We start from the raw sequence: 26,846 nt of genomic DNA, 5'->3' as shown, positions 1-26,846 counted from the left end.
CTGTTTGAGGAATCCGCTTATTTGGGTTTTCTCTCTCTCTCTCTCTCTCTCTCTCTCTCTCTCTCTCTCTCTCTCTCTCTCTCTCTGCCCCTCTCTCTCGCTCCCCTCCACCCACCCCCCTCTTTCTTTCTGTGCCTTATAGGCTCCTAACAAATGGTTGCTTGATAAACTGGATTGAGTTTCATACCTTGGACATCAGCTAATCCTGTTGTTTCTCAAACAAAATGAAAAAGAGCCACAGGGCAGACGCCAAAGGCCTCAAGTTGCAGAGAGGGCCCTTGACTCCTTCTGATGCTCTCCCCATCCCCACACCACCCTCTTTTCCTTTCTTCCCTTTTGAATGGTTTTGGATGTAGTACTTTGTTCCATTTTACATAATCAGCCACATTTTTACCCCTGATTTAGGATGAGAGCCCAGCCCTTGTTTGTGTGAGCTTATAAATGCAAGCTGGAAATGTTTTTCATTAACACGATCTGAATCTCAAATCTCGGAGGAAGGTGAGCTCAGGTGAGGCGGGTTCAGAACCACTGTTGGCTCATTGCGCAGGCACTTGACCTGTATTCTTTTCCTATTGAGGAGTGAAAGCAAACCTTTGTTTTCTTAACATAAAGCACAGCCTAATAAAACACAGGCTGCTTGTACTGAAGACAGGTTTGTCAGGCCTGCTTCTCTTCCTCCCAGCCTTCCTTTCCCTGCAGCTAAGGCCTCAGACATCCACCTACAGATTAGGCCCACCTGCAGTTACTTCTCTTGATTAAAGAAGACCAAGGAATAGGGAGCCGGTGGGCACTCTGGCTGCAGAGACAGGGCCCAAATGCAAACCCCTGACAAGTGGGTTTCTGTAGAGAATCCCAGCCAGCCTCATTTCCAGCCTTGGTTTTAGTTCTAGAAACAGTCTATGCCTCATTTTGGGTCACCACCCTGACCCAGTAAGTGTCCCAGCACCCGATCACCGGGCTCCCGTTCTGCTCTGGTCGGCCCCTCCCAGGGACCAAAACCCAAAATTAAATGTCTCAGCTGAGGATATCAATCAGTGTAGATTATTTCCCTCTCCTCCCTGCAGGCTTCCCAGGGTATCCCCAATTGCCAAGGCATTGTCCATCAATCATTTATCTCTCAGTCGAGTCTGTTGCCTTCTCCATGCCTCAGATGCTGAATCCTCAGATGCTGCATCATGCCAAGACTGTGATTTGTGGCTTTCCTGATAAACTCTGCTTCCTACCTGGGCCAGCCTGACCCAAGTGAGATGGGACCTAGTTCATTGTCCAGCTTTTCCTAGGCTGTACCCCGCTCCTATGCTGTATTTAACTAATCTAAGTCTGAGCAAGATGGGTAAATTGATTCAGAGATAAATAAGTAAATGATGAAAAATACATATGGTTGATGGATAGGGCAAAAATCACAAAGATGAATCTCAAAGAACCAAAGTTTAGGAAACATGGGACGATATAATCCAAATTCCTATTCACTAGATGGTGAACGTCTCTCTCTTCTCTTTAATGGGAATAAGATGACCTCCCTGGTCAAGTCATTGGAAGAATTAGGGGGAAAGTATGTGGAACACTAGTGCAGTACCTGGTATACACTTTTTATATGATATAAACATTGTATTGTTTATTGTTGTTGTCTGGTTGCATATCCCATAATCAGGGCATGGGACATCAGCTAATCCTGCTGTTTCTCAGAACAAAGTGAAAAGGAGCCATCAAGGGTCCCAAGTTGCACAGAGGACCCTTATATTTGCCTCTGTATTTCCCATGCCACCTGGAACCTTCTTCATAGCTAGCTGCACTGCGGGGAGTATAGAAGAGATTCTCTTGTCTGGGCCCCCTGCTCTAGGCTGTCATTTGGTTTAATGATGCCCAAATGGGCAAGGGACGGAGCCTGCAGAGGTGTATCCTGGGAGATCAGCATCTCCTCCCAGGCCTACCCAGCTGTCCCACCTTTTCTGAACAGTAGTTAGCTTCAGGGCACCGCACAGGCTCAAAATGAAATCATCTCCAATTGAATACAGGATTCCCAAGGCAGGTAATGCTGCGTAGACTTTCCCGGTGAGGTCAAAGCTCCTGGTAGCCAGGTGTCCCCTCTGCCTTCAAGTGTGATTCTGTCTGGGCTTAGCCAGATGAGGAAGCAAAGGGCAGAAACCTTGTGCAGTGCTTGTATAACCCTAGTCGATTCCACAGCAATCATTGTCTGAGTTAGCTAATGGCAGGGTACGAGGACCTCCTACTGGGATTCCATTACCTTGTAATTTTCAGCTTGTTCACTGTTGCAATAAAGCCCCTCTGTCTTCTAATTCCCCAGCATTCACGTCTCATCTTCTCAAGAACTGAAGTATGTAAGATGCTTTCTGCTGAGGACTCGCTGAGATAAGTTATTGAAGTCAAGCAGAGAGGCAGGCTTCCAGCACTGAGCTATTCATCTCAAAATTTATGTTCGCACTTCCTTTTGAAGGTCTAACGTAATCACAAACAATGTGCTTTCTATACGTTTAAAAATTCATAAGTTTCCTGTACAAAGAAGGCAGAGGGGTGAGGAACCCCCACAAATGGAGCTCATTAGCAGTGGGAGCTTGGAACAGCCGATTCGTTTTTGATGTAATTTCTAAGAGACTGAGATGCTGCAGTCACACAAAGCCATTCAGTGGGGAGGAGTAATGATGTCCATTGATACTCTCATTAACCTGGTCCAGGAGTCAAGCCATGTGATTGTCCACCAAATGATCTTTCTTTCTTGAAAACTGCTATTCCCACGCATATCTTGTCCTTTGGTGTCTGAGATATGGCCCTTCTCTTCTCTCTGCGAACACAGCTCCCACACCAGTTTTGAGCCTTAACAGAATTATCTCATCAGCCTCCCTATCCCCAAGGGACCCTGTCCATCCTACCCAGCTTGCTGCTACCCGTCCAATCCTTACAAATCTATGATCTCCTCAAAGCTACAATTGCAGGAGGCTCTTTTAATTGCCAAGAAGAGAAGCAAATTGAAATACCACAGGATTGAATTTGAGGTCCAATCTCTCTGTTTCTCCTTGAAATCCAGCAGCACAGATATTGACAGCTGCCCTTGAGGAGTCCTAGGGAGGCCCCAAGAAGGGAACAGAGTGGGTCACAAGGTGCTTTGGGCTAATGCTCTTTGACCCGCTGCTCTCCTTCACCAGACAGCTTCCCAACACAAGCCTCAAGGAGTGTGATTTAAAGAGCAGAGGTTCTAAAGCTCAAATTATTCTAACATATAGATTATATGATACTCCTATTGAGAGATGAGGTTCGTGCTCTCATATTTTGAATCTGGGAGGGCTTGTGATTGCTCTGGCTCACAGTGTATGGCAAAGTGACTTTATGTATCTTCTGATGCCCTCACCTTGCTCTTAGAACTCTGAGACTCCATATAAGAAGTCCAATGTCTGTGGAGCCGGACTATTATAAGGAAGCCCAAACCATATGTAGAGGCCATATGTAGGTGCCCTGATTGGTAGTCTCAGCTGAACACAGCCCCTGAGTCATCCTATCACAGGCACCAGACTTGTGGATACAAAAGCTTCCAGATGATTCTAGTCCCCAGCCATTGAAGTCACCCTCAGCTATCTGAAATTTCTCAGCTGAGGTCCTAGTTGTCATGGAGCAGAGACAAGCCAAATTTATGTATCTACCCAAATTTATGCCCTGCAGAACCTATAAACATAATAGAAGTTTGTGATTTTAGGCCACTGAATTTGGTGTAGTTAGCTGCACGGTAGTAGTTAACGAGAACAAAGGGAGATGATAAAATGCTTCTTCTATCCCTCTCCAACTGGGTTCTCCACTCTTCTTCTGGGTGCCTGAAATAGTGCTGCCTCTCTCAAGGATTCAAGACGAGAAAAACCCTGAGATCTTATTGCTCAGATTATTTTGTCCTTTGGAGGGAGATGAGAAGCCCAGTGACCCTGGGACTCAGGGTAGATGCATTTCAATGAGGAGCTGAGTGGAGAGGAAGCTCGCATCACGGAGCAGCACCCTGGGGCGAGACTGTCTGCATCACTGTGGTGGAAGGCCCTGGCAGCTGATGTCGCAACAGGCCTGGGCATGAGCTGTGGGTGCAGAGAGAGAAAGCTCGGCTATCAGGAGTGATAGGAGGGAGAATGCCATACAGTCAAGGTTAATATGATCACTCAAATAGATCTGGTACCATTCAGCTCCTGGATATAAAATATTCAAAAATTCTTATTTAGACTCAGTTCTATTGACCTTAAAAGTACCCAGCATCTATGAAACAGGAGGCTATGTGTGGGAGGGAAATATATGGTTGAGGAAGATGCTATAACCTCAAGTCTGGAGAAATCCTTCTCCTTTCTGGGTATATTGTCTCTCTGGAAAATAACTAAGCTATTTAGAATTATACATATATACGTCTTTCCAGAAACTGCAGTCCACAGGAAGCCCAAAGAACATTCTGCTTTAACTTTCTGCCAATTGCAGGTGAGGCTGTCCCCTCGCTGTGCATCATGTTCAGAGGAGAGCGGAAGAGCTCTAAGCATAAGGACGGTCCTCAAAAGGAAACCTCGGCCACACTCGCTGGCTGCTGGCTGATCCCACTGCTTTGCCAGCTGGCTGCAGCGGAGGGCCTGGAAAAGCCTCGTTAAACCACACAAAGCCGGCCTAAGAAGCAGCAAAGTGGGTTGCAGCTGCCTCTCCAGCCGTCCTCCTGCTGATCGCCTGTGATCTCCACTCAGCCTGCTGCTGGCACGCCTGCTGGCACAGCCTGTTGTGTTGGAAACCTTATTATTGCAAATTCCCTTTCCACCCTACAGATTCCTTGGAAATTGCAAACGTGTCTGTCTTTGGCCAGCCTGCCTGGAAAGGTCACTGCAGCAGCTACTGGGCCCCGCTGTCATTTCGCTCATTCAACACGTACAAACCTTAAATGCTCAAGGTCAAAACAGTCATTTGCCACTGCTTAACACCTACCAGAGTCAGGCTGCGCCCTATACAGAGACTGACAAGGCTTCATCCCCACAGAGCAGTGCCTCTCAAGTATTCCCAGGGATTTCAATGTAATTGATTTAGCCCCTGGAATCTGTATTTTTATTTTTTATTTTTTGTGGGTTTTTAAAAACTTTTTAGATTTTTTTTAATTGAAGAAATTATTTACTTTTTTTTTTTTTTTTTTGCCATGTCTACCTTCCCTTTTCTCCCTCCCCCCTACCCTCTGGTAACCACTAGTCCATTGTCCATGTCTATGAGCCTCTGTTTGTCCTGTTCATTTGTTGCTTTTAGGTTTATATCCCACATATAAGCGATACCATGTGATTTTCAACTTTTTCTGTCTGGCTTACTTCACTTAGTATGATTATGTCAAGGTCCATCCGCATTGTTGCAAATGGCAGTATTTCATTTCTTCCTATGGCTGAGTAATATTCCATTGTTCATATGTACCACAGCTTCTTTATCCAATTATCTATTATAGGATACATCAGTTATGGAAGCTATATTTTTAAAAGCTACCAAGTTGAGATAATGTACAATAGGGTTGAGAACTACTGCTATGACAAGTGGGACTAATATTGGTTGAGAACTTATTCTATGCCAGGCCCCATAAACTACAAACTCTCTCGTTTTGCCTGTAAAATGGTACTAGTGAAGTATTTCTCTTTTGGAGGAGTGAGGAAACTAAGGCTTAAAGAAGTTCAAAATAATTTTCCTATACCACTTCATACTGACTAGAATGGCCGAAATGAAAAAGATGGACCATACCAAGTATTGGTGCAGAAGCAGCAAAGGGAACTTTCATCCACTGCTGGTGCTAATGCAAAATGGTACAGGCACGCTGGAAAACATTTTGGTCATTTCTTATAGAATGAAACATATTCTTCTCATATGACCTAGAATTCCACTCTGGGTACTTACCTCCCAAAAATAAAAACAAATTTCCACACAGAAAAATTTACTAGAATGTTTAGAGCAAGGTTATATAGCCAGAAATCAAACTAAATATCCATCAACAGGTAAATAAAACGACCAACTGCTGCATCCATCCGACAGAATGCTACCTGATAATAAAAAGAAGAGAGTACTGATGCATGCAAATGTCGATGGATTTTGAAAACATATGTTGAATGGAAAGAAAAAAAAAGCCAGAAATAGAAGAATATATCCTGAGTGATTACATTTATATCAAGTTCCAGAACAAGCAAACTCATCTAGTGTGGCAGAAGGCGATTTGTGTTGGCCTGGGATTGGGTCTTGAGAAACTGGGGGACAGCCAAAGACCAGGAGGGTAACTTTTGGGGTCATATGGAAATGGTCTTCATTATAATTGTGATGATGGTTACACAAGTTATAAATATGACAAAAATCTTCAAACTTTATACTTAGTATGGGTGTATTTTATTGCTACAAATTGTCCCTTAATAAAGTTGATTAAAACACAATTTGGGAGGATGAAGCCAGTCAGAAGTTGGTCTGATTCTGAAGCTTCAAGTGCTGCCGCCAGAAGGCTGTGTGGGGACTGCATCACCCAGACAGACGGCCCATAAACTGCTTCCTCAGGATGGAATTAGAAGCTGTAGAAGCTGACAAGAGAAAAATTCTGCAATGTCCTAGATTAAATTATAGCAGGCCAGAGTGGGAGGGGTAGTCAGGAGAATTTAATCAATGAAAAGAGCTGTTGGCCAAAATTAACAAACTTAACTCACATTCTTGAATATATGTTTAAACTTTGAATTAAGTTTCAGGTGGCTATTTCTGCAATTATCAAGAGAGAGTCGCTGATCACCAGACACCACTGCATCTTGCTTATGTATGAAGCGTGTATTGTTACCCACATCCAATCTAAAATCAGATATTTCTTCCTGTTGGACCTGTCCCAGAACTATCCCCACTTCACTTTCTCCCCTCCCCCCCCGCCCCACCCTTCCACCTTTATCTATAGCAATGCAAATCTTTCAAAACAACTTATATCTTTCTCCCCCAAACTCTTTGCATATAAGGTCCCCACCAATCCCAGGACAACAGACATGCTATCTTCTCCATCTATCCCTGCTGCTGGTGGCTTAGACTGCATGCTCCAGGACCTGATTTTTTTCTGGCTAGCATGGGGCTCAATAAACCCTTTCTTTCAGAAAAACTTGTGGCCTTGAAGGTTTTTGTTAAACAAAGCAAATGGCCTGAGTTCTGGGAGGAAGGAGATGAACCACAGGACAACCAATAGGACACTTGAGAAAAGTGTTTCTGACTTTCCAATTGTGGCAAGCACTCTGAATTAGTCTATTTATCCCTATGCCTCCTAACATTCCTTTCCTCTTGCAGGGAAGAATAAAAGAGTTTCAATCTTGGAAGTTGAAATTGTTTTTATTGGGTCTGGTAGGAAAGTTCCCAAATTGAATCCCCTGGGGAGATTTTTAAAGATATTGATTCCTGATTTCACTCTGGATTCACCAAAACAGATCCACAGAAATGAGATTTACGGATCTTCATTTTTAAAAAGCTTCCAAGAGATTTTGATAGTTTGGAGACTGCTTTAATGCCATGTTTCTTCCCAGCTCTGCTGTATTTCACACAGACATGCATTGCCTCAGGGATATTCTCAGTTTTCTCACCAATTGCAGTAACATTTGCAGTTGATAGTTTTCTATGACCAACTTCAAAACAGGTACTGGAATTGAGCCAACCCACAATTCTTCCTTTGAGCTGTCACTCCACTACCCATTGTATGAAAAGTAGCCTCTGTGACCCAAGGCTGGTGATCGAGATTCATGGCATAAGTAGTATTTCCCCCAGGGAGACTGCCAGAGATACAGTTTCTGCAATGTATCCCTTTCCTTTTAAAGGAATAAAATAAATATTGCAAGCAGATTATATCAAGCAAAGTACATTGAAATATGAATTGTAGATTGTTACACATAAAGGAATAAATGGCATGTTCTTAGAGCCTTCATTGATTTCTGGGAGAATCAGATTAATGGATGCAAAATTATAGACCTGGAGGATTGCTGTTAAAGCTCTAAGTTCAGGTTCATGAAGTTGTTTTATGAAGAGTACATTGTGATGATTCTTTGAGTGTGCAGAGCTGTATTTTTCAAGTTTTCCTGCATGTAAAACAGCAGAATGCATGTAGCAGCAAGCAAGGAAAGGGCACTCAAATATCTCAGCCCTGGGGTGTGCCATTGTCACCTACCTGTGACCTGGTATTTACTTATAAATTTACAAAATATCCTTAGATCCTACATCTTCAGGTGGCTCTGAAGATCTAGGGAAAGGTGGTGAGAAACCCATACTAAAGATCTAACTTCCACCTAACAAGGCCATTTTCAAAGAGAACATGGTTAAAATATGTGCTGATACACATCACTATTACTCTTAGGGTGATGACAGAATCCTTTACATGACCAATGTGAACAGACCCAAGACTACCTCTCCAACCTCATCTCATAATCTAATTCTCTTCTCTCCTCTTCAGACAGATGAGCCTTTTAGCTTCTCCTGCCGCAGGGCGTTTGCTCAAGTTCTCCCCAGCTTCTGGGAAATTTGTTAATTTCTACTCATCCTTGAGATAGCAATTTAAGTATCCCTTCTTTCAAGGCAGCTTCCCCTGAACTTCCTGTGTCCAAACCTCTATTGTAATGGTTCACATGTTATGTAATCCCCTCTGTAGCAATGATCATAATTGTAATCTTGTAATTGTTTTGTGGTTATTTAATGAAACTCTATCATGGCAGAAACTTCAATTATTTCTTGTTCCCCTCTAGAACCTCAGTATGTAGCATAGTGCCTGACACATACATACATGAAAACATTTGTTTAAGGGGAAAATGAGGGAGTGAATGAATAAATGAGTGATCGTCTAGGGCAAATTCCTCATCCTGAAGAGGTGAAAACACAAGTCCAGTGAGATAGTGATGTGCGGTGGGAAACTTGCTGCGAGTTAGTGACTGAACTGAGACCAGAACTACGAGTTTTACATCCCTGAGCTCAGATTTCTTTCTTTGATGTTGCCATTCCTTCTAAATAAAATAACTCAACTGGAAAAAAAAATGAAAACAAGCCAAAAGAAAATCAGAGAGTTTTCCACTCAATGGAGCAGTTTTGTGCTCAAAGAGAAAGGATAATGCACAAAAGAAATCATGAAAAGGAGCAGGGGATATTATGAGCAAAGTACTTGATATGAATAATAATGAACAAAAACATTCCTGCTTATTGTTTATCTAATTTTGAATTTTAATGAATAGCAGGATGGTAATTACTCAATTCCTATGTTTATATAAAACCAACACATGAAACCTCACAGTTCGATATTTATAAAGTGTCAGGTTCCCTTAAATACTCAGCTTTGCAATTAGAAGAGGAGCTATTCGTTAACATTTTAAACTAGATAAATAAAGAATAGAGTTGTTAATTATTCATTAAAATTTTAAAAATTGGAAATTATATACTCATCTTTTGGGTGTATCCATATCATTTAATTAACTTTGAGGCAAAATGCTACTAAGAAGCATGTTTCTACACACCTAGAATTAGATGTAACACCTATTAGCAAATGAGATGATTTAATCAGGTTAACAATTCAGATTTATCTTCCATTTGTATTGACACATTGCCAGATGGCTGATGACTTAGAAAGAACGCTGGCTTTAGAATCAGAAGGAGCTGGGTTTTAATTATTTTTCTTATAAGTGACCTTTGGTCACCTGCTCACCCATTCCAGAATCAATTCTTTATCCATAAAATGGGATTATAATCTTCCCAGCATTGTTTGGGGGGGCATTAAAAGATATGAAGTATGTACAATGACTGGCTGAGAGTCGGTATCTCATGAGTCATGATGAGTAGAACACTGCTCTGGCATGAACTCTGGCCCAGCTGTGTAAAATTAGCATCAGTCTTTCTACAGGAGATGTTCCTACACCAAAAGAGAAGGTCAGGTCCTCAAATACCAGAAGCTGGTAGTATTTAAGGATAGGAGGCTCTCTACCTGGTGGTTAAAGACCAGGGCTCTGTTGTGTAAGAATTCTAAGCACCAGAAAGGGACCATGTGAGTTTGGCTCACCAAAATATGTCTAGGATCCAGTACCCAGGATATAATAAGCTTTCATTGATATTTATAAATGAACAACTGTGTGACTAACATTGTGGAATTGGCATTTCCAGATGTTTTCTGTAATGTTCAGACTCTCTCTTCTACACAGGTGACTTACGTTCCCAGCTCTCTCCATCCTCCTGGGGAACTGGCACCAAGAGGAAGCTTGCCTCGGGGTCTTATAAGCTGGGGCCTTCTCATGACAGCTGCACGCCCCAGAGTTTCAGGACTCCACCTCACTCCATACTTCCTTTCTCTAGTTTTCAGATAAGTTTGGGAGCTGACAACATCAGTTTATGCACTGCTGCTGTTCTTCCCTTCTTAGGAAGTGCAATCCTCTTAAATCTCAACACAGTGTCTAGGGCCTGAAAGCTCAATATTTGCCATGCCCACTTCAAGATGTGAGATGTGATTGCTGCAACCCCTTACCTTACTTGCCGTCAGCCCATTTCCTTACCTTTTGTCCAGGATTATCTATAATTTTATTGTCCCAACAGTTTCTGAGCTTTTCTCTGAAAGCTTTGCTCTCCTTCTCTCACGGCCAGCATTCACAATCACTTGGCAGTGTCCACAAACCAAATGTGGGGCTTCCCAGAAATGAGAAGTGAGAAAGGGCAGATGATTGCTTTTCTGCAGAGTGACCTGGCCTCCCCCAGAACTTTGTTTCCTATTTAGTGAACTAAATAGAACAGATAAGTCATGTGCTGTCAGAACCCTAACTGCCTCCCCTGCTCTCCAGATATAGGGTCTTAGTACACTGAGAAGAGAGGGGGCAAGGATTTCTCAGTTTAGTCCAGGACATCAACCAATGGGACAATTGTCCATAGGAATTGTAAGTACCACTGTATTAGACATGTCTTTTAATTCTTATGTTTGGCATGTGCGGCCTTACTCAGGAAGAGACAGTCCCACTCACAGCTAGCCAGTTCTTAGAGATAAGAAATGACTGCCTGAAAGTTCATCTTTTAAATGCAAACCAACTAATCCAGGAGTCACATCCGACCATCTCTCATATTGGGCTCTTAAACTCCAGGCCAATATTCTCCTGCCTTAATCACCTCAGGGTCCAGTGCGATTCAACTTAGGGCCATTTTTACACCCTGGAGCCTGCTGAAATTATTCAAACTAGCCAGTCCAAAGACTTCTTACCCTCATTTACTCATTTCTTTCCACAGAAACCACAATAAAGTCTTTTGCCCACATTCCCCCTTGCTCTCTCTGCCTCCAGCCTGACCCTGGTGCTTCCCATCTGGTCTTGCATAGTGTGGTATGCCCTTTCTCTTGGGAACTGGCAATCATCTCTCCTGATCTATTGGCCTTACCACACTGAACAATGATTAAACCTACATTTTAAAACAGCTATTCCCATTTGGGGCTGTATTTTGTTTGAGGCTGTATTGTCCCATGATCCAAGCCCTAGAAAAATCTATTCTGACCTTACTGAAAAGAGTGAACTCTCAGAAACTAGCAGCATGAGCTGAATAATGAGCTGGCATATTAGATGCACTACAGAGAAACAGCATAAGAAAACACCTTCCAGGGGCAGATGAGGGCTCATATGATTGGGGGATAGCAATCTCCCACCATAGCACTATGATAAAGGAAATCATGGTAGAGCACAGGAGTGAAATGAGAAGAATGTTGTGAGATATTGAATGGCAGTTAAGATCACCCATATGAAGCAACTTTATGGTGGAACCAGGGTGTGTATAGTTGTATCAACTACAAGCTGAAGCCCCTTGAGGTGGAATGAAGAACTAAACCAAATCTGAAGAATTCTAAGGGCCACCACAGAGCACATACAGCCTTGTCGAATGTTTTTGGTGATTACAATGGAAGTGTTATTGTGGGCTGAATTGTGCCCCTCTAAAATTCGTATGTTGAAGTCCTAACCCCCAATACCTTAGGATTTAGAGATAGTCTTTAAAAATTAATTAAGTTAAAATGAAGTAATTAAGGTACATCGTAATCAAATATGACCGATATCCTTATAAGAAGATGAGTTTGAACACAGACACATACAGAGTAATGGCGATGTGAAGACATTAGAAAAGATAGTCACCTACAAGTCAAGGAGAGAAACTGCAGAAGACACAAGGATCCAATCCTGCCAACACTCTGATCTTGAACTTCTAGCCTCTAGAAGTGTGAGAAGAAAAATATCTGTCGTTTAAGCCACCCAGTCTAGGTACTTTGTTATGGCAGCCCCAGCAGACCAATACAGGTGCTATTCTCATCATTCACTTAGGTGTGTTTTGAAAGAGGGAAGAAAAGGCTCTATAGTACAATAGAATGTATCTTATTTTTATTATTTTTTCACCCAGGCTGCCAATAGACTCATTTATAGCCATAATTAGTTGTAGATAGCAGTGGCAAGTGAAGTTACCACATCAAAACATGGGAACGAATATGGGTATATTAGCTCCAATCCTAAGAAACCTTTATCTCTCCCAACACCTACATCCCTTACTCACAATTCTGCCATCATCAAAGGTGCCTTTGAAACTTAGAAACCCTAAATCATCAATAAATTCAAAACTTGTATCAACCCTGTCATACTGCGGCTATGTGGGATAATCAAGTAGAGTTAAAAGAGTGAGCCAAGGCTTTTTAGGTATATATGCAAATGAGGCTGTAGAAGATTGGGAGTTCTTTAAAATGTAGCATCAAAATAAGTAAAGGCTTATGCTCTCACCCATTCCGAAGACTGCATAGTTATTAGAGAGAGTAATTCTATACATGGGCCTGATTGGACCTATGGCATACTTAAACAAGGTGAAAGCCAGGTGTTTTAGTATGTTTAGAGAATAAAGAGTAGCAGTCAGGTTTTAAATCCAAGATGATAATTCCTTAATGGCTACAAAATGTGGGCATTAGGAATACTGACAAGCCACCTGGCACAGTAAGAACTCTGGTCTTGAAATTAGAAAACCTGGACTCACCATCCACTGGTCATTTATCTGAGTCATTTATTCTCCACAAACATCTGTTTTCTGATTTAGAAAAATTAGCTTCATTTCATTACCTATTGCTCACATCGTTGAGAGGCTCAAATGAGAAAATTATGGCAAAAACACTGGGGGAAGTGCCAAGCGAAGCTAGGGGCTCCTTACTCTTTAAAAGAAGATCATACCTTTATCTGTAGGACAATAGCAACTTAAGCATTTAGAATTATGCAAAAAAAAATTGCCAATACTACCTTACTGCTCTATTTTAGCTTTGACTTTTTATCTTAAGATAATTTTAGACTAAGGTACAGTTTCCATACAAATTTCACAGAGTCTCCTAATGCTAACATTTTGTATAACCACAGTAAAGTTATCAAACCTAAGAAATTACCATTAGTACAGTACTAATAACTAAACTACAGACTTTATTCGGAGTTCCCCAGTTTTTGCATTAAAGTCCTTTTTCTGGTCCAAGATCTAATCCAGAATCTCATACTGCAATTTGTTGTCATGTCTCCTTAGTCTCTTCCCATCGGTGACAAGCCTTTCCTGACCTTGAGACTCAGTTACTTCGTAGACTGTCCTTCAAACATATTTGATGTTTTCTTATGATTGTATCAGGACAGATATTAACTAATCTTGATCATTTGTTTAAGGTGATATTTGGAGGATTTCTCCACTGTAAAGTGACTACTTTTTCTATTCATTTCATGAATATTACTTTTGGGAGAGATACTTTGAGACTATACAAATATGTTTCTTCTTAAACTTTTACCTACTGATTTTAGCATCCACTGAATTTTTTTATTTTTGTAATTAAGATATAAGTGACATATAACATCATATTGGTTTTAGGTGTACAACTTAATTATTTGATATATGTGTGTACAGTTGACCTGTGAAAGCATGGCATAGTCAGAAATCCTCATATAACTTCTGACTCTCCAAAAACTCAGTCATTCCTTGATATTGCCAGGGAATTGGTTCTAGGACTTTGTCTATCTATCTGTATGTCTGTCTTTCACCCTCCCTCCCTCCTTCCCTCACTTCCTTCTTTCCTTTCCTCCTTTCTTTCTTCCACTTACATCAGCATGAAATCATGGATATTTATTTTGTACTTTGGGTTTTCATTTAAGACCAGTTTGGGCTACTGGGTGCACCTTCAGCATTGTTTCCTGTGACTTCTCAACATACCCCATCTTTGAGGGGTTTTTTTTGTTGCTGTTTGGTTGATCGAGGTCATTTTGTATTTTGTCTGCCCTAGTGCTACAATCAACCAACTTCCCTTGCATGCTTTACATTTTATTGAGGAGCACTAAAATATCAAAAACATATTGCAAAAAAAAAGGAAGTAATTTATGTTGTAAAAGATAAAATGTGGGTTTATTTTCTAGGTTTCCATCCAATTCCCTCACCATCACCACTTCCTCCCATATAGAAAGAACATATAGTCTCATTAAGAAGCAGTTACTGGATGGATACCCAGTATGTGGTAGGCACTGGGTCCACCAAGATAGGTGTCATCTAATGTCATTCCCTGTACCCAAGGAGTTCTCAATTTATGGAAGGGGATGATTTTAGCAGTTGTGCTACAAGTAAACAGTTTATAATACCTAGTAATAGAAGTGCATCAAATGTTTATACTTAACCTTACTTGGTACATGGAAAAGATTAGCTCGATTTTAGATTCTGAGACAATAACTTGGCACATGTGGTAGGCAGAATAATGGTCCCTAGTGATGCCCACGGCCCGTGAGTAAGACCATTGTAGTTTGCATATGTGTTTATGTATCCATACCCACATATATGTTAAGGGCCAAGCCTCTGCAGGTGTTCCATAAATAATAATTCCTGAAACCTGAAAATATGTTACCTTATATAGTAATTGGGACTTCTCAGGTGTGATTAAGTTAAAGATCTTGAGATGGGGAGATTATCCTGAATTATCTTGGTGGGCCCAACATAATTACAAGGTTTCTTATAAGAGGGAGGAATAGGGTCACAGTTATAAAAGGAAATGTGACGATGAAGACAGTGATGCAGGGCCACCAGCCAAGTAATGTAGGTAGCTTCTAAAGGCTGAGAAAAGCAAGGAAACAGATTTCCCCCCAGTGCCTCCAAGATGAGCCAGCCTTGCTGACTCATTTTAACTTTATGACTTCAGAACTGTAAGAGAATAAATTTGTGTTGCTTTAAGACACTGAGTTTGCAATAATTTGTTACAGAGACAGTAGGATACTAATACAGCATATAAACCCCATGACTGCTGATGGCCACAATTTTTTGGTCACCTATTATTGTCTGTGAGTCATCAGGCAGATTTAGAATTGTGACTCTCTGTGTCTGAGAGACATCTGCTGTGATGTCAGCTTGAGGAGGACAGCTCCATTCTCAATGTTGTCCAATGGGAATGGACCAAGAAGTCTCAAAGGGGGAGAGGCATATCAAGGAGAATAAGTGTTTTGAAAATAGGAAGCCTTGTGCTGCTTGTGACGGTTCATTCCCAATAACTTGCCCTATTGCAGCATACATAGGGCTAGTACGCAGCACCAAAAGAGGAACTTTTAAATGAAACCAAGCCAAGACTGAAAGGTAAAATATCTATTCTATTTTTCCCCATCACCATGGCTTCCCCTTTTACCCCTTCGCAGGGCCAAGAATAAACCCCTGTGTGTGGCTAAAGTTAACAGAGGAAGGCTTTGGAGTTGCTCTACCTTTTCACTCAGTCACCTAACGGCCATTCAATACTTTGGTGGGGGGATGAGTCGGGGGAGGAAAAAGGCTTTACAACACCCTTCTGATGTCCAGACTTCTATCAAATGCCAACTTGCTTCCTTGGATGCCTGCTGCCGCTGAGCTCTGTGTTTTCTTTGGGTTAAAGATCTATTTTTATATATTGGAATATATAAATGCCCAATATTTCATCCCGCCTCATTACAAAATTTATAACATAAGTCAATAAAAGAAATCAGATCCATTAGGATTTCTCGACTGAATCTATAAGAAAGAAATTATTCAGAAAATGAAACCAGCTTGCCTTTGTTTTTGTCTTCATGTTATAGAATTTCTTCTGCCTTTAAAAAGACTAGAGGCTGTTCACCATTAAAGATCAGATCATTGGTTCGGTTTGATGTGGTACAACAGTGGGCATGTCATCCAGGCTGATACCTTCTGCCTGTTTCAAAGGCAGAGTGTGGGTAGCTCTAATTCTCAGTCTCACATCAAGAGATCAACTATGAATACTTTCCGAGGAAATGAGAATAAAATAGGCAGCCCACAGATGTTTCTGTACTCCAATTATATTCCACTTTCAGGTTGTGTTCTACTTCTAGAAATGATAAAAACTTGTGACGTGTTTCCAATCTTTTTAGAATGGATTGAATCTGAACTGTTTAAAGTGGGCTTGCTTTAGAAAGGGCTTTCAAAATACCTAAGTAGCTGGTCTGGTTTGTTTGAGATTTGGTCAGTTGGAAAATGTCACCAAATCAAGTCAGAAGCAAAATATACCAATTTTGAGTACTACAGACTTATTTTTATTTCTTTCAAATGATAGAGGGAAGCATCGTTTGTTAAATATCTAAAGTGTCACATGCACTCTGTTGGGCTTTTACATATTTTACCTTATAAGTACAGTGCCAGGCCCCTGTAGGTATTCCATAAATGATAACTAATATTATTTAATTAGTATGTCGTTATTGGTCACCTTTTAATTGGCAGGAGCTCTCAGGCACTGGTACTCCATGGTACATGACAGCTACCATTTTGAATTGTGTTTTCTCATCTAAAGCAAAACAATGAATTCTTCCACTGCAGTCAATATTTGCAAAGAAACTCCTATGTGCAAAGACAATATTTTAGGCACTATCAGAGACATTGATAAACCATAAATTAACCGATTATGTTCCATTATGATCCTATTATATTGGTGTAGCTGATATACCCAGGAAAACAAACCGCAGATGAACAATTTTCTTGGTGAGTCCTCAAAGTGTAGGTAATCCTGAGGATACCTATAGCCATTTCAAGGGGGTATTCAGCACATATAGCTTCAGAAAATTAGTTTCTAGATTCTCATCTTGCATTTGTATTCTTTGCTACAACTGTCTTAACTGAGAACTCACCTGAAATTGAGAGCACATGGCTTCTCAATCCCTATTTTCTTCTAAATTTCAACTTTCTCACATTTTACAAAAGAAAGACAAATTTTTCACTTATCGTCACTCATACTATGTTTTTAAAAATCTGCTGGGGTTTTGAACAAAGGAGTATTTTAAATATTTATCCTTGAGTTGGGGAAATATAAGATCTAACAGCTGAAAAAACAAGTCATTTTGCAAAGCAGGTGTTTTTTGATTCTTTGTTTTCAATTTGAGGAGTCAATTACATTGTAAACAGGCAGATCATTAAAATTAGTTTTTGATGGCATATCGAAATGAATGTTTTGTAGATAACCTGAAAAAAATTGAGTGCCATTGTTGCTTGTTTGTTTGTTTTAAGTCTGCTCCCATCTCCTCATTTAAGAACATGAATTTTCTCAGCACTTAAATAAAAATTGAAAGTGGGAATCAAATTTGTAGCAACTATTTTCATTTAAGAAATAAGCAATATTTATTCATAGATGCATGACCTAAATGGAAACTTTCTATCTCATTGTGATGTATTTCTAATGAAATGTTTATGTTTAGTAATGATCATGATATGTTATATATTTTCGTTTGGATAAATTGGATATAATAATAATTATGCTGTTTGAGGTTCAGTCCACATTTTTAAAAACTTAATCTCAGGCTATAGAAAATTGAAAATGATTTAAACTTAAATACTGAGGAAGAGAAGAGCAACTCTGACATCCTCGAACTCTAACCAGCTTGGAGCTGTCAGGAGCCATTCTAGAACTCAGCCAGACCATGGTGTCCTCATGTTGGGTATCAACAATCTCACTGACCTCAGGGGGAGCGGGGAGCAGCTGGTGCTCTGTGCTCTGTGACTATGGTGCAGTGAGACAAACCAACAAACAAAACAAAACAAATCAAAGCACAGACAAAAATAAAAGTCTTAGTTCAGGGTGTTGTAACAAAAAATACCATAGATTGGGTAGCTTAAACAGCAAATATTTATTTTGCACAGTTCTGGATCCAGGGAAGTCCACGATCAAAGTCTTAGCAGAGTTAATGTCTGGTGAGAACCTACTTCCTGGTCCCCAGATGACCTCACAGAGCAGAAAGGTGAGGGAGGCCCCTTGGGTTTCTTTTATAAGGACGTGGATCTCATTTATGAGGGCTCCATCTAATGACCTCTCAAAGACTCCACCTTCCAATACTGTCACATTCAGGCTTAAGAATTTTGATGGGATACAGTCTATAGCACAAAGTTATTGTGAAAACCACAAAGGTACCAAACATCACCCTCTCCCAGCAAATATGAGCGACTATTGCTTCATTACCAATTATAGCTTTAACCATGCTTTCATCTTCTCTCCTTCCAGATAAGATTTATTAAGACCAATCATATAGACTTGCTCCTTCCTCCTGATAGCATTCGATTCATAGTAAATCTCACTCCCAACCAATCACCTAACCAAAGTCCAAATGCTATTTAAGTCCCTCCTTAACCCCTCCTACTGAGATGCCCAGCACATTCTAATGGTGTACATTCTCCCATGCTGCATTGGATGATAAATGCAGCTTGTTCACCTGCAGGTGTGCTCCTGTGGTTTTTGGCTAGAGGGCTTTGGCAGAAAGGACTATGCCACCAAGATTCATCCAAAGCCCTTGCTACCTTGAATTGTAGCCCTAGATCTAGTACTAAATCCTGCTTTCTCTAGTTTCACATTCGAGACCCTCTGTGTTTCTACCAGTTTGAGGTGCCCTCTGCATTTGGCAGAGAGATAAGTTCATGCTAAATTGAGTTCCAGTATTTTGTTGAATACCTCAGCATTGGGTTTATTTTGTTTCCCTGGGAATATGTTCCCACTCGACATTTTGTGTTTATCTGATCAGATCTTTAGCATTCTCTGGTGAAAATTTTTTTTTTGTAGTGTTCTAACACTTGCTCCTGCAGTCGGTCTGCTTGTCTAGTGTCTTGGGTGTTGTTTGTCCATAACAAAAAACATCTGTAGAAAGATGGGTCAGGAAGGGTTCAACCACAGAAACAGCCAGTAGGAGCTATCTATTTTATAGGATTTATTGCAATGAATTGGCTTATGTAACTGTGGCGGCTGGCTAGGCAAGTCCAAAATCCAGAGTGCAGGCCACCAGGAGGGTGGAACTCTCAGGTGCATGCTAAAGCTTTTGTCCACAGGCGGAATTTCTTTTTCAGGGAAGCCTAAGCTCTGTTTTGGAGACCTTTGAGCTGTTTGAATTAGGGCCACCCAGGTTACCTAGGATAACCTCTTTTACATAAAACAACTGATTATGGACTTAAATCATATCTATAAATTATGGATTTTAATCATATCTACAAAGTATCTTCAAAGCAATATCTAGTCAGTGTATAACTGAACAACTGGAGGACTGGATTATAGACTAGCCAAGCTGACACATGACATCAACCATCACAGACAGAAGATGGAATGAGGTCTGATAAATTTGTCCTCAAGCTAGGCCCAAGGGATAAAGAGTTCATCACGTCTCCTGAAACGGGTCTCTTTTTGGACACATTTATTTGACTTGCATCAACATTCTAAAACCTTATAAGGATAGTTCCTTAGTCTTGTCTTGGTATCCCTAAGAACGTTGTTTATTTTTGTCTGCCTGCAAATCAGGAGGTTTTGTCTGCTCCCTGATGATGGCTGGGTAATGACTTGCCTTTAGCCAGGGCCCAGAGCTATGAACTTACATAAGTATCTTCTGAAAGACCACAGTGGTTCTCCCAGGTTCTCCTCTGACTACACCGGGCCTCTTCCAGGCCAGGTCCTCCTTCCTCTTGTTTTCTCACTATCATGCTAGCTTATGAGCTTGTTTCATTAACTAGCATGATTTCACGAGAGCCAATTCAAAATTGCAGTGGCCACTAAGGGGAGCTTTTGACAGGAATGACAGTAGTTGTTTGAAAGCTACCTTTGAATAAAAAGTGAAGAAATTTCTCAAGAGGAGATTATTTCTCTTTTTTGTCTACAAGAGAGAACACTTTGTTTAACCCAGGAGCTGTCCCCGCCTTCATTTTAGTACTTGGGAATTAAGAATCATTGATTTTTTAATTGTTTTGGCTGATAAAACTGTCAAGTGTATACAAGTCATATTAAAACCAGCTGCTTGCCACTCTCTTTACCAAGCATATATGTCGAAATCTGTTTCTAAACTTTCTGTCCTCATTTTGTAGAGAAAACATAATTAGCCTTTAGAGTGATAATTTCATATGTGCCTAAAGCCCCCTGCTTGCCTCTCTCTCTCTCTCTTCCATTTTTTGGGGATAAAGAGGTTACAAGGGGAGAGATCTGAGGACGTCTCTCACTCCACCATGTTTCCCAGAATCTGCAGAGAGGATGAATATTAAAAATAAAATTATTTAGTTGGTACGTCAGCACTCTACAACATCTGGCCCAGATAAACACTTGACAATGCCTAAAAAAAAAAAAAAAAAAGTATTCAACTGCTTTTTTTTTTTCCTCGATCCTGAAAAGTATGTTTATACGTTGCTACTAAAGCTATGAGGTAAAAAGAAAGAAAAGAAAAGAAAATGGCTTTAGCTCCAAGGTAAAACAAGAGTTTTGGACACAACTCAGTCTTTAAAATTTAGTTTACCCTATAAAAATACTGATAGACCACAATTTTATTTGTATAAATACAGAATTAAATGTCTGATATTTAAACTTTCTAAACAGCCTACATTGGTTTTATGAGTTACTTAAGTCACCACTGTCTCCATGCCTGTCACTTAAGCTAAGCCTTGGAGTTGTTAGGCAGGCATTGGCTGTGCTCACAGTTGAGCCATTGTTTTCGCCTCTGGATATCAACAATCTCATAAAGCACCAACATCAGATGGAGTTTTATCATGATGAAATAAAACAGTAACCCAGATCATCTCATGGTATTGTCTAAGCATTAAAACAATCACTGCAAATCACAAAAATGAATTCCTCCCTGCTAACATGAGTCATGCCTGGTTCTTTACCATTAAGATTAAGATAATGAATCAGAATTGCCCCCACTTCCTGACAACATCCAATCCAGAGTATAGCCAAGCCTCTACAACTTTCCCCAAAATTACCTAATCAAAGCCCAAGTCATATAATAAATCTTTTCTAACATCTTCTATCTGAGATGTTCTTTGGTTCCCATGGTGTGCATTCTCCCTAATTGCAATGAGCAATAAATCCAACTCACTCAATCAGGTGTGTCCTGGTTGGCCTTCGGGTCCAGGGCATTTACAGTATAAGCTTTTGCTGCAGAGAAAAATATTAAATAATTAATAAAAATACGTTCAAGCTCAAAACAATTATATTAGGATAAAATTTTGTGCAAGGTATAGAGGATAGAATAAAAATAAGAAAATAAATGTTTTTACCGCTAACGAAGAGCTTGTTTGTGTATTTGTTAAATGGGTGATGTTATGTATCACAATGCTATGTTATGTAGATTCTATTGGGTCCTTTTAAAAGAAGTTATTAATTTATTTTTAAAATGACAATATTTATAGTCAATGGAAATTATGTTCTTTGTATCTATTTATAGTCATGATGAAAATATTTAGATATTAACTTAAAAATGTACAAAAGATGATAAAGAAATCAGCCTATCTGCAATCAATTACTAGAGCATGTCAATAATTGAAGAAAGTTAGCTTAATGAAAAAGTTAAAGTCTGCACGTAATGACAGATACTAAATGTATCTTATTAGAAATACTTTCAAATGCACATTATCAGCATTCATTTCAATTAGTCTTTTTGAAATTTGCTAACATAACTACAAGGACTGCCTATACCCTCTCTGCTGACTGCCACTGCCATAAGGTCTCCTGCTCCTTACTTTAGTTTCACCAGGCCCCTCCTCCTCTGCTGGCCATAAACAAACAAACAAACAAACACACACACAAACAAACAACCCTTGTGTATAAAAGAAAGTCTGTAATTTAGGGAACTGGGTCATGTCAGGCACATAGATGTTTAGTAAGCCCCTTTCTCCTTCCTTTCTACAAAGACTTTTAGAACATAAAATCTTATTTTAAAATTGCAGTCTGAGTGAAAGAGGCATCTGTTTTTCAAAATTGTCTTAAGGGATTCATAAACAGAAAGGCTTAAAGATCTTTGTTCCAGTTTGTATGCTGTTTGATTTGCCACTGTGGGCCCAGGTCCAGCAGAATGCCTGACATATTAGAAAGCCTCCTGGTGTAGGACTGACTGACTGAATAACTAATGTAGGAGCTGAACTTGAAGCTCTACCTGGAGGTTAAGAAATAAAAGAGAAGACATGGGGAATGTGATAGGGGTGCGGGAGGTGTTAAACCAGAAAGTTACAAGAAAGTGTAGAAAAGGATGGCTAGAACCAGAGAAAAGAATAATTTCCTTTTTCCACCAAATGAAATCAGGGAGTGTATTATTGGCTAGTGGATTCCTTGAAAAAGTCCTCTATGCTTACTCTTTCTGAATTCTCACCACCACCCACACCCTCACCCTGCATTCCCCCTTAAATATAGTCACAAAAATGCTTTTATCCCCAACTTGTCATGGAAACAGCTCTTGTCAGGGACATTCAGTCTTCACATCGCTAGATCAGGGAGAGGTCAATTCTCACTCCATCTCTTACACAACCTATCAGCAGCAATTGATGCAGGTCTTTACTCGTTCCTTCTTGTTTCTAGGACATTCTTTCTCAAGTCTGTTCTTGCTGTTTTAGCTCTACTTCTAAATCTCTCATTCTCGTTCCCCCTCACTTTCCCCATCTGTAGGTGTGGGAATGTCAGAGTTCAGCGCTAAGACCTGATTTTCTTCTCTATGTACAATCACTTCCTCAGTGATTTCACCTGTTCTCATGGCTGAAAATGCTTCTATTTGCAGCCATGAAATCTATCTCTATTTAAACGCCCAGTTGAATTAATCTCAAACATAGATGTCTGAAACAGAACTCCTAACTTCTTTATGTCACCCGTCCTTCAAACTTGCTTTCCTCACAATCTTCTCCATTGAAATAAATGTCAACTCTATTCTAATTGTTCTGTCCAACAATCTTCAAATCATCTTTAAGGCTTCTTTCTTCCTTATATTCCCCTACTGAACGCTCCATCAAATACTGTTGGCCCTCTCGTCATAATATTTTCAGAATCCAAATTTTTTTATCACTTCCACTGCTTCCTTCTTATTCCAACCATATACCTCTCCAGTCTACATTATTGCAAAAGTCTCTCAAATTTGTCTCACTGTTTCTGCCTTTATGCCATATATTATATGTTATATGTTATTAGCTGTTGATTCAAATAATCCCCAAATTACCAGTGGCTGAACACACACACGTACCATTTTATTTTTTTGCTCATATCTAGGTCGAATAAAGATAACACAGCTCCTTGATTTTCACTTTAGGGACCATCCCTTTCTAATTCCTCAGTGTATATGAAAAATAAAAGTAAAATTCTAAGATTATATGGCATTAGATATTATATCAGTCTCCCTAGTTCCATATGGAAGTTTGCTGTTGGCCATAGCAAAGAGGACATCTATTATGTTTGCCAGTGCATCATTCTTTCTCCCCTGTTCTGGCAACAGTTCCTGATTTTTCCTCAGAAAGCATACACTTCTATTGTTTTAGTCAGTTCAGGCTGCTATAACAAAATGCCATAGACTGGACAGTTTATTAAAAATAGAAATTCATTTCCCACAGTTTTGGAGGCTGCTAAGTCTAAGATCAAGGCACTAGCAGATTCAGTGACTGGCGAGGTCCTGCTTTTTCATAAGGAACATTCTTTTCACTTTGTCCTCACATGGCAGAAGGGGGAAGGGAGATCTCTGAGTCCTCTTTGATAAGGGCATTAATCATATGCAAAAGATTAATGCATGGGACTAATTGCCTCTCAATGCCATTGCATTGGGGGAAAATAGATGTCAATGTATGAATTTGAGGGGGGACACAATTCAATCTATAGCACCCATATTTAACCACATAAATTAGAGATGACTCATTTCAACCCTGTGTTCTACAATTGGGTAATAGAGCCATGGAGAACCTTTTATTTATTTATTTATTCAATAAATATTATTTAGCATCTACTATGTGCCAGGCATGATCCTTAGTTCTGGGGGACAGCAAAAAACAACAAAAATAAAATCCTAGTTTAGAGGAAGATTGTATGTGTGGGTTATTTTCCCCTTAGGAGGAAAGCCTATCTAAAATAGGTCAACATATAAGGAAGTACAGCTGAGATCTATAGTCATGCAAATACTTTTGAGCACCTGATTCCAGCCAATCTAAAGCCATATCTACCCCTAGACTCTTCCATGATGAGAGCTACAAATGCCTTTTTACTCAAATCAATTTTAGCTGGCTTTTGTCCCTTGCAGCAGAAAGAAATCCTGGCTGCTTTGCCTATTAGGGATGATGTAGAATAGCATGCTGTAATCCCTATAAAGCAAGCCAGATATGCTAGCTCCAGTGATAGCACTCATTTGTACATAAGCACAAGTACACAGAAATTAAGTGAAAATTGTTCTCACTTGGGAATAGAACTTGCCTTGAATTTTAACTAAGACCTCTGCATACTGCCAGCCCCATCATTTTATAGAATGAGAGGAACACCTAAATTACCTTCAACCCAGAACAAAGAACTTGGGGGTATGAATACCACAAAGTAGAGATGGCTTCTTTATTTCAGAAGGCTGCCTAGAAGATAATGTTGCCAAGTAACTCTTAAGAAAGCCTGAAACATACCTACTAATGCAGATAAAATGCATTAAAATACTTACCACAAATATTAATTTATATCTTGAAGGTAATCATTTACTGATTGGACCTAGCAAACGAGAAGAGATTGAAATTTTCACCCACACGTTCAATGATTTATCAACCCACCTTTTCCTCAGAATTTAGAGCATCTAAGAAAAGAAATCCATGCAAGATATATATGAACTGCAGTTGTACTTAGAATGCTTTTGCCAGCTATTTGTTAAGACAGTCCTTAAATCTTAACTAAAAAAATTAGCTAATTAAAATATGTATAGCTATATTGGTATTATTTCTAAGAATTACTTTCAGCAAATATATGTCCATGATCCAACCAGTCTCATCAAGAAAGTCGCATATGAATAGCCAAGTACCAGAAGACCACAAAGAAACAATTTAAATACTTACCTAGTTTGATTATAACTCCTAATATTTTGGTAGAACAATGCCTTCATGTTTACTGCAGACAGAATAGATGTCAGTCTTCTCTATTTCCCTTTTCCAGGGCAAATTCAGCTGTATATTATCCCAAGCCATGTATAGGTTGGATAATTACTAGCCATACATGGAATCATTAACAGAGGAGGCATTAAAACATCTTAGCATTGAAGAATCCAATCATGACTTCTGAAAGACAAAGTGCTCTAAGAGGAACAAATAGGAGTAGGGAAGCAAGAGCTATGAAAAGGTAGAGAATGGATGAAGTAGGTGTTTAGAGTTGTTCTTCTGACATGCATGAGAAATTGCTTTAAAAAGGCACAACTAGAAAAGTGGAGAGCCCAAATCTTCTCCCAAGTGTAATCATAAACATGCTAATATGCAAGGTTAGGTGCCAGTGAGACAGGGCATCAGACCTCATCACAAAGAAAAATGAATTTTCCCATGTTGGCATCTCTGTACCCAGCAATGGATGACTGCAGTGGCACCTTTCATGGCCCGTGTAGGCCCCCATAATTAAAAGGTTGAATTAGTCATGTAAACAAATTATCATCAACAAAGGAGTTTACAAATGCTGGCTAATTAGTTTAAATTCCCCAAAGCTTTCCACTGTTTTTAATTCAATAACACCGTGTAAATTCTCCAGTTAGAAAAAGCCTAATAGGAATTGGCAGAAAACTAAATAATTGATATTGTCAGCAACTGCAGCAGCAGCAACCGCTCCAGTGTTATTGTTTGCCGGTAAACAGGATGGCAATGATTTCCAGAGAGGATAAAGCATGAAGTTTAATGAATTAACAATATAAACCACAGACAGCTGGTACTCAACAGCCTCAAGTTGAGAAAAATTTTAAAGTACATATAAATAGACACACCTCAGGCTTGGATTAGAGTCAAGCATCAAAACAACCAGCACTTTAATGAGTGACTTAGAAAGAGTAACGAACTAGCTACTAGCTCCATGACGTTAACAAATTGTTAACCATTCCTTTTATTATGCTTTTGTCATAAGAACAAACAAGGTTAATGATGTCAACTCTAGGATCTACAGATTCTTACTGGCCATATTGGGAATCATTAACACAGATGACATGATAACATCTTAGTATTGAAGAATGGTCTGAGAAGGCAACAGCAGGGTTCTCCAACCATTGTCAGTGTTTCCAAAAGCCTAATGAGAACTGAATATTTACCATCATGAGAGAGTCTAGACCAAAGCTTCCTAAACTGAGGTATGTAGACCCCAAATATATCTGGTCAAGTGCCAGCAGGGAGGGTGAATCAGCAGAATAAATACGACGAGTACTCCTGGAGCACCAGTTTTACCTGACAATATAGATATACAGTTGACCCTTGAACAACATGGGGATTAGAGACACTCACCAACCACAAAATTGAAAATCAGTGTATAATTTAAGTCAGCCTTCCACATATGTGAATTCTCAACTGCCAGTTGACTCTAGAACAATGAAAATGGGTTTGAACTGTGTTGGTCAATTGATCTGCACAGGGTAATTGAAAAAATTTGTGTATAA

This window comes from Rousettus aegyptiacus, unplaced genomic scaffold (assembly GCF_014176215.1).
Source record: "Rousettus aegyptiacus isolate mRouAeg1 unplaced genomic scaffold, mRouAeg1.p scaffold_m13_p_8, whole genome shotgun sequence".
Lineage (NCBI taxonomy): Eukaryota > Metazoa > Chordata > Mammalia > Chiroptera > Pteropodidae > Rousettus > Rousettus aegyptiacus.
Note: the sequence above shows the minus strand (reverse complement) of the source record.